Consider the following 10,693-nt stretch of genomic DNA (forward strand, 5'->3'; position numbering starts at 1 on the left):
ACACCAAGATAGCCCCTTGACTTGGCGCCAACTGCTATTGGAAAAGGAGAAATTCTCACCAGAGATCACTACATCTTTGTGGACAGTTTTCTTCGAGATCAGCAGCAACTGCCCTTGCTTCACCACTGACAGCAAAATCCAAGCCAGAGATACAAGAAGTGTGAAGAACGCTTTCCATTTTTCCTGCCAGATCCAGAAGTTTAACTGTCCACATAGACTGGTTCACAAACAAGCATTGTAATTGGCTAAATTCTGTACAAGAATGCAAATGTTAATAATTTTATAAAGATTACAATTTCTTTGGACTGCGTTGCTTGATGTGGTTATGGGTTTTTACAAATACTGCAGTGAAGCAAAAAAGTGCTAATATTCATTTATGTACAAACGCATCTCTAATTCAAGATTGTGACAGCCCTTTAATATTTTACATACTAAGAATAAAGATTTTCAAAGTAGCATCCTGGAACTTGGTGTGCAGCTCAAAGGGAAGATAAAATAAGGGTGGAGAGGTTATCATATTTCTGCCAATTGGTTTTAACATTCACTGAGCAACACACTATTTTTTGCTGTGTTCATATTATAAAAGCAGTTGTGCAATGTTAGCATTGTTTTTCATTGGGTAGCTGGCACTGCCTTTCAGAAGTTAGGGCTGGATATCCTGGACATTCTGTCAATCCCATGGGTCACATATGCACAATGAAACCCATTTTCCATGGAATTTGCCTGGCAGGGGAGGGGGGATTTTTTTCAGTATCAATAATTTTTCTGCCTTTGATTCATTGCAGTGTCATTCAATACATGAGTGACTCACCACATGTGGTTAACTGGGGATCCAGATGTTGCTAACTGCATTTCTGATTAATAGAAAATGTGCAATAGACACCATCGATGAACACATGATTTCAATATGTTCACACATCATATTTGTATGTACTTTAACCTTTTTTTTGTGTATTTGTTGATAAAGTGGGAAGAAAAGTAGTGTGTGCCAATATTTTCGAACATTCTGGGTGCTTTACTGCCTTGGTTGCTGAATGGTGATAGATGTGGTTTATTTACTTAACTATGTGAACTACATTTACCTCCTCTATTGTGTGAGTGTGTAAGGTTTTGTCGACTAAAATCAGTGCATGTCACTAAAATGGTGTTGCCATGGTCACACCTGCAGCTCGTCAACAAATTGTATTGAATGACACAGATACAGTGTTTGCGTGTTGAGATCTCGTATGTCCACCTGTAATGGCAGACAGGGCCTTGCTTTAACGTCTCATCCAAAAGACGTCACCTCCAACACTGCAGCACTCCCTCAGTGCTGCACTGGAAATGTTTATTGTTTTGTAAGTATTTTATGGTGATGTGGCTTTCTTTTTGCTTCCTTGATGGTTGTGAATCCCACATCACAAAGAAATCTTTGAAAATCACTGACAGAAGGTATTTTTGGCGAGTTGAGAAAATTAAGTACAACATTTAAACTATTACAATATAGACATGTTGTCGAAGCTTTCGTCTTGCACTCATCAGGACAATACGCAAAAATAATCAATGTAAGGGAAAACAACAACTTATATTGCGAGAAGAGAGTGCTGATTAGTTGGCAAGTGAACTCTGATTGGTAGAGGCGTTGCCATGGAGAATGCACCAGTTTACGGTGACTGACAGTTAACTTCCAAGCTTTGTTTGAAATTTAAACCAGGCAGCTTGATTCTAATTGGTCAAGGCATTGCCCTGCGGAATGAACCAGCGAATGGCTGTCACTTATTGTGTTCAGCTGAAATAGGCGCAATGTGCGTACATGTTCTTTCTGTCTGCAAATAGGGCCCGGGTGTTAATAGATTTAGCTTCCAGCACGCGCAAATGCACCACACTGCGAGTCCTACTGATAATCTTAAATTGGTTGTCAGCATCATTCTTGGCACACTGCAGATTATTTAGCAAATGTTGTCCAAATGCACAATCACATCTACACAGTGTCCAACATTAGATAAGTCTGGAGGAGAAGAGGCAAAGTGGAGAGTGGGTTGGGGTTTTGGGGAGGTGGGGGTGGTGGGGGAGGGTGAAGTCTGTGCCAGCAGCAATCCATAGTATAATCTATATAAATGATTTTGATGTGGGGACCAAATATAATATTTTCAAATTTGCTAATGACATAAAACTAGGTGGGAATGTAAGTTGTGAGGAAGGTGCAAGGAGGCTTCAAGGGGACTTCGACAGTCTAAGTGAATGGGCAAGAACAAAGCAGATGAAATATGAATGTGTGAAGTTATCCAGTTTGGTAGAAAAAATAGACAGACAGTATTTCTAAAATAGTGACAGATTGGGAAGTGTTGATGTCCAAAGGGACCTGGGTGCTCATGTTCATGAGTCACTAAAAGCTAGCATGCAGGTCCAGCAAGCAATTAAGAAGGCAAATGGTATGTTGGTCTTCATTGCAATGGGTTTTGAGTACAGGAGTAAAGAAGTTTTGCTGCAATTGTATAGAGCCTTGGTGAGTCTTCACCTGGAGTATTGTGTACAGTTTTGGTCTCCACATTTAAGGAAGGGTGTACTTGCATTGCAGGCTGCACAGCTAAAGTTCACCAGATTAGTCCCTGGGATGAGGGGGTTGTCTAATGATGAGAAGCTAAGTAAATTGGACCTATATTCTCTGCAGTTTGGAAGAATGAGAGGTGATCTCACAGAAATATATAGATTCTAAAGGGCTAGATAGGGTAGACACAATTATTTCCGCTGGTTGGGGAATCTAAAACATGGGAGGCGCAATCTCAGGGTAAAGGGGCCGATCATTTAGGACTGAGATGAGGAGAAATTACTTCACTCTCTACCCCAGAGGGTTGTGGATGCTCCATTGTTGAACACATTTAAGACTGGGATAGACAGATTTTTGGTCTCTCAGGGAACCAAGGGATATGATAAACAGGTGGGAAAGCGGAGTTGAATCAGCCCTGATCATTTTGAATGATGGAGCAGGCTCAGTGGGCCATATGGTTTACTCCTGCTCCCAATTCTTTTGTTCCTCTAAGGAAGGATATACTTGCCATAGAGGGAGCGTAATGGAGGCTCACCAGACTAATCCCTGGAATGGTGTGATTGTCTGATGGGAAGTGATTGAGGAAACTGGGCCTGTATTCTCCAGAGTTTCAAAGAATGATAGGTGATCTCATTGAAACCTACGAAATTCTTACAGGGCATGACAGGGTGGTTGTAGACAGGAAGTTTCCCCTGGCTGGGGAGTCTATAACCAGAGGACATAGTCTCAGAATAAGGGGTAGGCCACTTAAGACTGAGATGAGGAGGAATTTGTTCAGTCAGAGGGTGGTGAATCTGTGGAATTCTCTACCCCAGAGGGCTGTGGAAGCTCAATCATTGAGCATGTTCAAGACAGAAATCGATAGATATCTGGATATCAATGGCATTAAGAGATATGGGGAAAGCATGGGAAAGTGGCATTGAAGTAGATGATCAGCCTTGATCTAATTGAATGGTGGAGCATGCTCGATGGGCTCAATGGCCTACTCCTGCTCCTATGTTCAAAGTGTCCCACTAACCCCAAATTCTGAAATAAAACAAGGTGGCTGGTATCATCTCAGTGAAATCTATCTTTAGTCAGTGTCTCTTACACACTCAACCTCCTCTTCTGTAACAAATGACAAGGTTACTTGATGTGAGCACATTTCGTTATTTTTCTCACTCATTTTCTTTCTAAACCGTCATTACTTCTGACCAGAGCTCGGACACCAAATAGGAATACAGGAGCAGAAGGCCATTCATCCTCTCAAGCCAGTTCCCCCACTCAATTTGATCAGTATCTAACTCCATCTACCCACCTTGGTTCTGTAACCCTAATACACTTGTCTAATATATATCTATCAGCCTCAGTTTTGAACGTCTCCATTGTAGGTAGAAACTGGATTGCAGTTCTGAAGTCAAAACATGACAATAATTCATCTGCTGCTGTAATACAACACATTTACTGAAGCCACTGTTCATAATGACTCTCTGAGAATGTAATTGTTTAACAACCTTTAACCTGTCTAGGATGTCCATGTCATTTACATCAAAGTTGATAATTTTTTTTTCAGATGACCACTATTTCCATATTGATTTTGGTCTTTGTGACTACTTAGAAAAAGCAATCTTCAGTATATTAACTATCTTATGCTCGTGTCAGTTTTCCTCCCATTAGCATTTTACTGCGTTTTTACAAGTTTCACGTTGCTTCTCTAACCATGCTTCTATATATTTTTATTTTTATTTCAGTTGGTTAACTGTGCATTTGTACTTGTACAAAGGTTAAAGATCCAGATGACAGCACCTTCAACAGCAAGTTCCACAGGCAGTAAAGGCTGTGTCTAAAGTTTTTCTCCTAGCATTCAGTGTGAAAGTTTTGGATTAATACAGGATCTTGAATAGTCACAACAGTTCCTATTCTTTTGGGCATAAACATGGAAGTTTGACTTAAGCTTTGGCATTTTTTACTGCTCTGGTTTGAAATTCAGCTTTTAATTCTAATATCCCCTGTAAATCCAACTCACTTTATTGGGACAGAATATTTTCAGTATTTCTCTGGTATGCGTGATATAGTGCTTTATTTTTGTAACTAATTGTTGTTTCCATTTTCCTTTAACAATTTTGTGTTCCTGTCAAAATTTCTAAATTAGCCAGCTAGTGTTCTATCATTCACTCTACCTCTAGATTTTTTTAAGACTGGTCTCTCTCAGCAAGTAAATATATTTTATAAAAATTGTGGCATAAGCAAACTTTTAACAGCAGACCTGCAAAGGAAAGACAGATAGTAAAATTGAGTGGGCAAAATGACTTTTTTCTCCCAATTCAGGAAAGGCACCCTTCCCTTTAAACTGCAACATCCAAGTACAGATTACAAATTTCATCTCCAAACTTCAAAGGTTTCAAAATTTTTTTATCCAGTTGTTATGCCGCAGCTGGTCTTTAATCCTAAATAATATTCACAGCAGGCTAAATGCATCTTACAATAGAATTGTAAAGGATATTTCCCCATGTGCCAGGGAGATATATATTATATATAAGTTTAGACCTGTATGCTCTTATCAACTGTTTCTAATTCTAATCTTCAGATTTATAATAAAAACTGCTTAGGTAATCTTGCAGTACTGAAACTGCACCCTTTCACTATTGAATGTACTGCAGTGCCATCACTGGGAAGGTGTATTTACAGCATAACTAGTTTATGGAAGCAGCTTCCATTATAAATGTGGACATTAGAATTTGCAATGGCAATACAAAAAAGTAACTGAATGTATTACTTTCAAACAAAGACACAGTTACATCTGAGCAACCTGGTTCAATTATCCCCCAACCTCTAACGCCACTTCACCCGCGGACTTCACATGGTCTTGGCTCACTGTGTGCAAGTGAGACCGCCTAGGAATCTACATATGTGTTAATTCCAACGTTGTGTTCTGCCGAAGTACTTGCAAGGGGTATTGTGGAGATAAAGTGTCGCATTGGAAATGCCATCATGTAAATATTGTAACAATTATTCTTTTTATAATCCATTAAAGATAATGAACCAGAAATTGCTAACGCGGTGCATCTCAAAGCGAACGATCGCACTATATTTGCGCTACAAATTGCTGGAGGTGCAAATTAATAACGGAATAGCGATGTCGTCGTTGTCTCTGTGACCTCATGAATTTTGCGCCCAATAATCTCTCTCTTTAACCAATTAAACATAAGGATAAAGAAACAGAATAAATCACGGAGAAAGAAATGAGAGGAAAAGAAAGTGGATCGAGAGAGGGAGGAGATAAAAACGAAAAGTAAGAAAAAAAATTAAAAGAAAAAGGAGAAAAAGACATTGTAACCCATTATGTTTTGAGAGTTGTTGTATTGGTTTCTGAGAAGTTGAATGAATGATAGGAGAAGCGTGTGAAACGCACGAACATTCTTCCGCCACTTTGATACTTATGATGAGGAACAGTGAAACTGCTTTCATAGAAACATAGAAATTACTAGAAGAATAAAAAAACAAGACCTATTTGGTTCGTCTTTTTTCTAGTAGCCACGTGATCCAATAATAAAGCTGTTGACATATCAATCAGTCTATATCAGACCCAGAAAGAAGGCGAGAAAACCCCCAGTGGTGGAGAGCTTTGATCCACCTGTTCCTCCCAAGCATGCCACATTTACCACGTGGTGTCTCAAATTCCTCACATGCTGTATCCCAAAATGTTAAATTTCTCCCAGAAAGTATCTACTTTGTATTTCTGAGAGGCAAAACAGCTTTGGATCCTGAAAATTATTGCCTTCTAATAATGAAGAGTGTGGATGGCAAGATTGGCACAATAATATAACCAAAATAAATAAAACGTCTTTTAAAAAAAGAACTCTAGCAACTATTTACAGCTTGCAAGAATGATGAACTTCAATGAGGAAGCTCAGGACGAGGTGACAATTTTTTTTTTTGGAGACAAATCATTCAGCAATTTGTGAACTCGCCATTATTTTCCCAGCAATTTCTGGCCAATGTTTTCCAGGTAAAGTTACTTTCTAGACGTTCCCTGATATGATGCAGCTGGAGCTGTTGGGAAGGGTCTGTTGGGGGTATTGGCGTGTCTCCCTCTCTTGTCAGCTTAACTTTAACTCTTTGTTTGCCTTTGCTCCATGACCTTTTGGTCAGCTATGTGGCCTTGTCCTATCTGCACCTTCTCCTTTGTTATCTCTTGCCCCACCCCCACCTCACTTGCTTATAATCTGTGACATTTCTAATATTTGTCAGTTCCGAAGAAGGATCAATGACCCGAAACGTTAACTCTGCTTCTCTTTTCACAGATGCTGCCAGACCTGCTGAGTGGTTCCAGCATTTCTTGTTTTTATTTAACTCTTTGTTGACTGGAGCGATCACAGTGGCTTCGTTCTCGGCGGATGTTTAATTAGGTACCTCAATGTGAAGTACCATCTATCTGCCCAATAGACAATTCTCACAAGCTGGGATATTTTTGGGATGTTACTAAAGACGCCAATAATTGGTATGGATTTAAATCTCAAATTTATAAAGTGAAATATGGTCATGGTGAAAATATTTTAAATATTTCGTAACAGCTTTAACCAATCTGGGTCCACAGCTGTTTGAGGTAATAATTTATAATTAAAGGAGATCCCATATTGTTACTCGCCTTTGAAGATATTAGTCGAGGTTAAATTCCCAATTTCAATTGTTAATGGGGCCCCACCAGGTGGTTTTATTACTTCAAGCCGTGTGAAAACACAAGAGCTCTTTGACGATCTGAAAAGGCGAGCTCGACATTGTTTCTGTAAACAATCTCCACAAAGCTACCGGACCTTACTATTGTCCAAGCCCCAGGAATACATTCCAAATGTAGACTACCTGTTCGCTCTCAACCCATTTCCTGAACTCAAACCCCCGCCTTTAACTCACACTTGTGTCATCTCCGGTGAGAACCGCAAATTACATCTCAAAAAAAATACAAAGTAATGACTAATCCTAGTAACGGTACACCAGGTGCAAAATCTTTGTCTACGGAAACCTTATAATTAGGAGGAATAAATCATTGAAAGCAAATGGCATCAGTCAGCCAGTGAAGAAAATCTACCTCTTTTAACCGCATAACTGATCGGCTGTGAAAATGTCCTGTAACTGTAGGGAATTGCAAGCTGCATAGCACAGCATCCAGTACCTGACTGTCATCACATTCTTACCGGCGGAGCTGGAAGAAAAAAGTAAACGGGTATATAGTACGCTTATTTCGGAAGTGCATTGCTGTAATTACGAATCCAGGTTAAAATGCTTTGAAAGACTGATACATTTCGCAGTGATTTTAAGGATGATTTAGGTTCTTTTTTTCCAGTTGAGAAGGGAACGAATATAAAATTATTGGAAATCATTGTTGATGTACTGGTTCTGGACCAATAAAGTGTATCCATTGCGTTTAAAAAAATCATTACCCCTGTGTTTCAATGCAACTTGCTTAAGCAAAATTGCAAAACATTGTTTTACTTTTTACCGGTCCTTAGAAACGGAATATATGCAGTTGAATTTCTGCATAACACTCAAAATTACTTGAGGGGCTCTACTTATTAGACACCTTTTGTGGTTTGGCCCAACACTTAGTTTAAGATGGAACCAGTGGATTCTGTTCTTTGTTTAAATCTGTGCAGCATCCGTACCTGACATATGTACGGAAATAGTCGTGTCTTGAGTCTTTGTTATGCGTTTATAATAATAAGTTGATAAAATTTGTTGTGATTTTAAAGAATTGCTCCAATGTCGTTTTTAAAGGGATTTTTTTTTTTACTGTTGATAATTGGTGGATACTCCAATTATAACTTCTTTAAATAACATTGCACAGACAGCTACATTCACTCATTCAGTACAAACAACAAGTACGAGCGCACCCCTTCTATGTGTTAACCTGTCTTTTCTAATTTCTTACCAAAGATTATTCTGGCTTTGATATCTTACATCATTCTCACGGGCGAGTGCCAATTATATATACTTTGCAGAATGTCTATCTTTGCCTTGAGATTTAGGTACGGCGTCAGTAATAAGCCCCCCAAAAAGAGTAAGAAACGTTGTCTGATAATTGTTTTTAGCTATGGCGCTTATCATAACCCTGCATAAGTTTTCAGTTCAGTCTTCAAAAACACTAGAGTATCACAACTCGGCCTTAAGTTTAACAAAGTAGGCTAATGTATTTTGCTCAAGATTACCACGCACAGAAGAATTGTTATATAAACATGAAGAGGAAACTTTTGCAGGGCTATGTGGAAAGGGGATGGGAGAAGTGGGTCTAACAGGTAGTTCTTTCAGGAACAAAAACAAGAAATGCTGGATTCACTCAGCAGGTCTGGCAGCATCTGTGGAAAGAGAAGCAGAGTTAACGTTTCGGGTCAGTGACCCTTCTTCCGAACCTGGCACAGTTCTTTCAGGAAGCTGGCACAGGCACGATGTGCAGATAGGCCTCCTTCTGTGCTAAAGGATTCTATGATAGTTATATATTTGTATTAGACACTCTTGCACGTAACTCCTTTGGTAGAGCAAATAATTTTTTTTAAATCCCAACTTAAAAATTAAAATAATTCTTAGTAAAGAACTTTTAAATAACCTTCTTTCTCTGGAATCTCTTTGGCCCGTGGGGAGCCTAATTAATCGAAGCTGTTTCTTGAAAATTAAAATTGCTTTTTCTCCCTCAGGAGTTTCACTCTGATCGATCAAAGTTCGTCAGTGAGATTTTAAACAGGCTTCCTCATTTGAAGCAGGACAGTTCTTTTTGTACCTATCCCAGAAAAGAATTTCTGAGGGCTTCCAAGATTTTAATCACTCAAATTTTTAAGAGACTGCCAGTATTGGAGACACAATATAATCACACCACTGTTGTCTATATTTAAATTATAGTATTTCGCTTTCCAGTCTGATGAGGGAACTTGCACCATTGTATCGCATAAGCTTAGTGCACGAATCTGACCGGCAGTCGGTTTTTAAGATGGATATGCACATTAACAGATACATACCGCGACGAATATATTCTGATGAAGGGTCACAGACCTGAGGCTTTGGCTGTTTTTCTCTCCGCCGATGCTGCCAGACTTGCTGAGTGTTTCCAGCATTTTCTGTCTTTATTTCCGATTTCCAGCATCCCAGAATTTTGTTTTTATACGTTAATAGATATATTCTGGGAGGACTATGCACTGTAATGGAAATGGACTTTGAATATGTACTGTGATGGATATGCATTATGATGGATATGTTCTTTGTACTGTGATGAATATGTACTGCGGACTAAAACTAGACAAAGTACTTGATCTTTATCACATTTTTCCACTTGCATATGCTGATCAACTTGCTACATTTTCCCCATTTTGTCTTTTTTTTTCTACTTAATGGCCGGGCTACAATCTTAGGTGAGAATTTCCCTTTGTGTTGGCCTGGGGAGAAAATGAGTAAGTGAGGTGGATGCCTTTCAGGAAAGGATCTATGGACTTTTTTGTCATATTGATAAAATAATTACTTCATTTTACACATAGATTAAATATGAATTCAATAATTCGGAATATCAGAATAGTGAGATTATTAAATACCTACCCGATGAAGAAGCGCTGAAATAAAAACAAGAAATGCTGGAACCACTCAGCAGGTCTGGCAGCATCTGTGGAAAGAGAAGCAGAGTTAACGTTTCGGGTCAATGACCCTTCTTCGGAACTGACAAATATTAAAAATGTCACAGGTTATAAGCAAGTGAGGTGGGGGTGGGGCAAGAGATAACAAAGGAGAAGGTGTAGATTGGACAAGGCCACATAGCTGACCTAATCGGTAGTGTACCCAATCGGTAAATGAGATGCTGTTCCTCGAGCTTGCGTTGATGTTCACTGGAACACTGCAGCAATCCCAGGATAGAGATGTGAGCATGAGAGCAGTGTTGAAATGGCAAGCAACCGGAAGCTCAGGGTCCTGCTTGCGGACTGAGCGGAGGTGTTCTGCAAAGCGGTCACCCAGTCTGCGTTTGGTCTCCCCAATGTAGAGGAGACCACACTGTGAGCAACGAATACAGTATACTACATTGAAAGAAATACAAGTAATTCGCTGCTTCACCTGAAAGGAGTGTTTGGGGCCTGGGATAGTGAGGAGAGAGGAGGTAAATGGGCAGGTGTTACACTTCCTGCGATTGCAGGGGAAGGTGCCATGGGACAGGGACAA

Source organism: Heterodontus francisci, chromosome 18 (assembly GCF_036365525.1).
Source record: "Heterodontus francisci isolate sHetFra1 chromosome 18, sHetFra1.hap1, whole genome shotgun sequence".
In the NCBI taxonomy this organism is placed as follows: Eukaryota; Metazoa; Chordata; class Chondrichthyes; order Heterodontiformes; family Heterodontidae; genus Heterodontus; species Heterodontus francisci.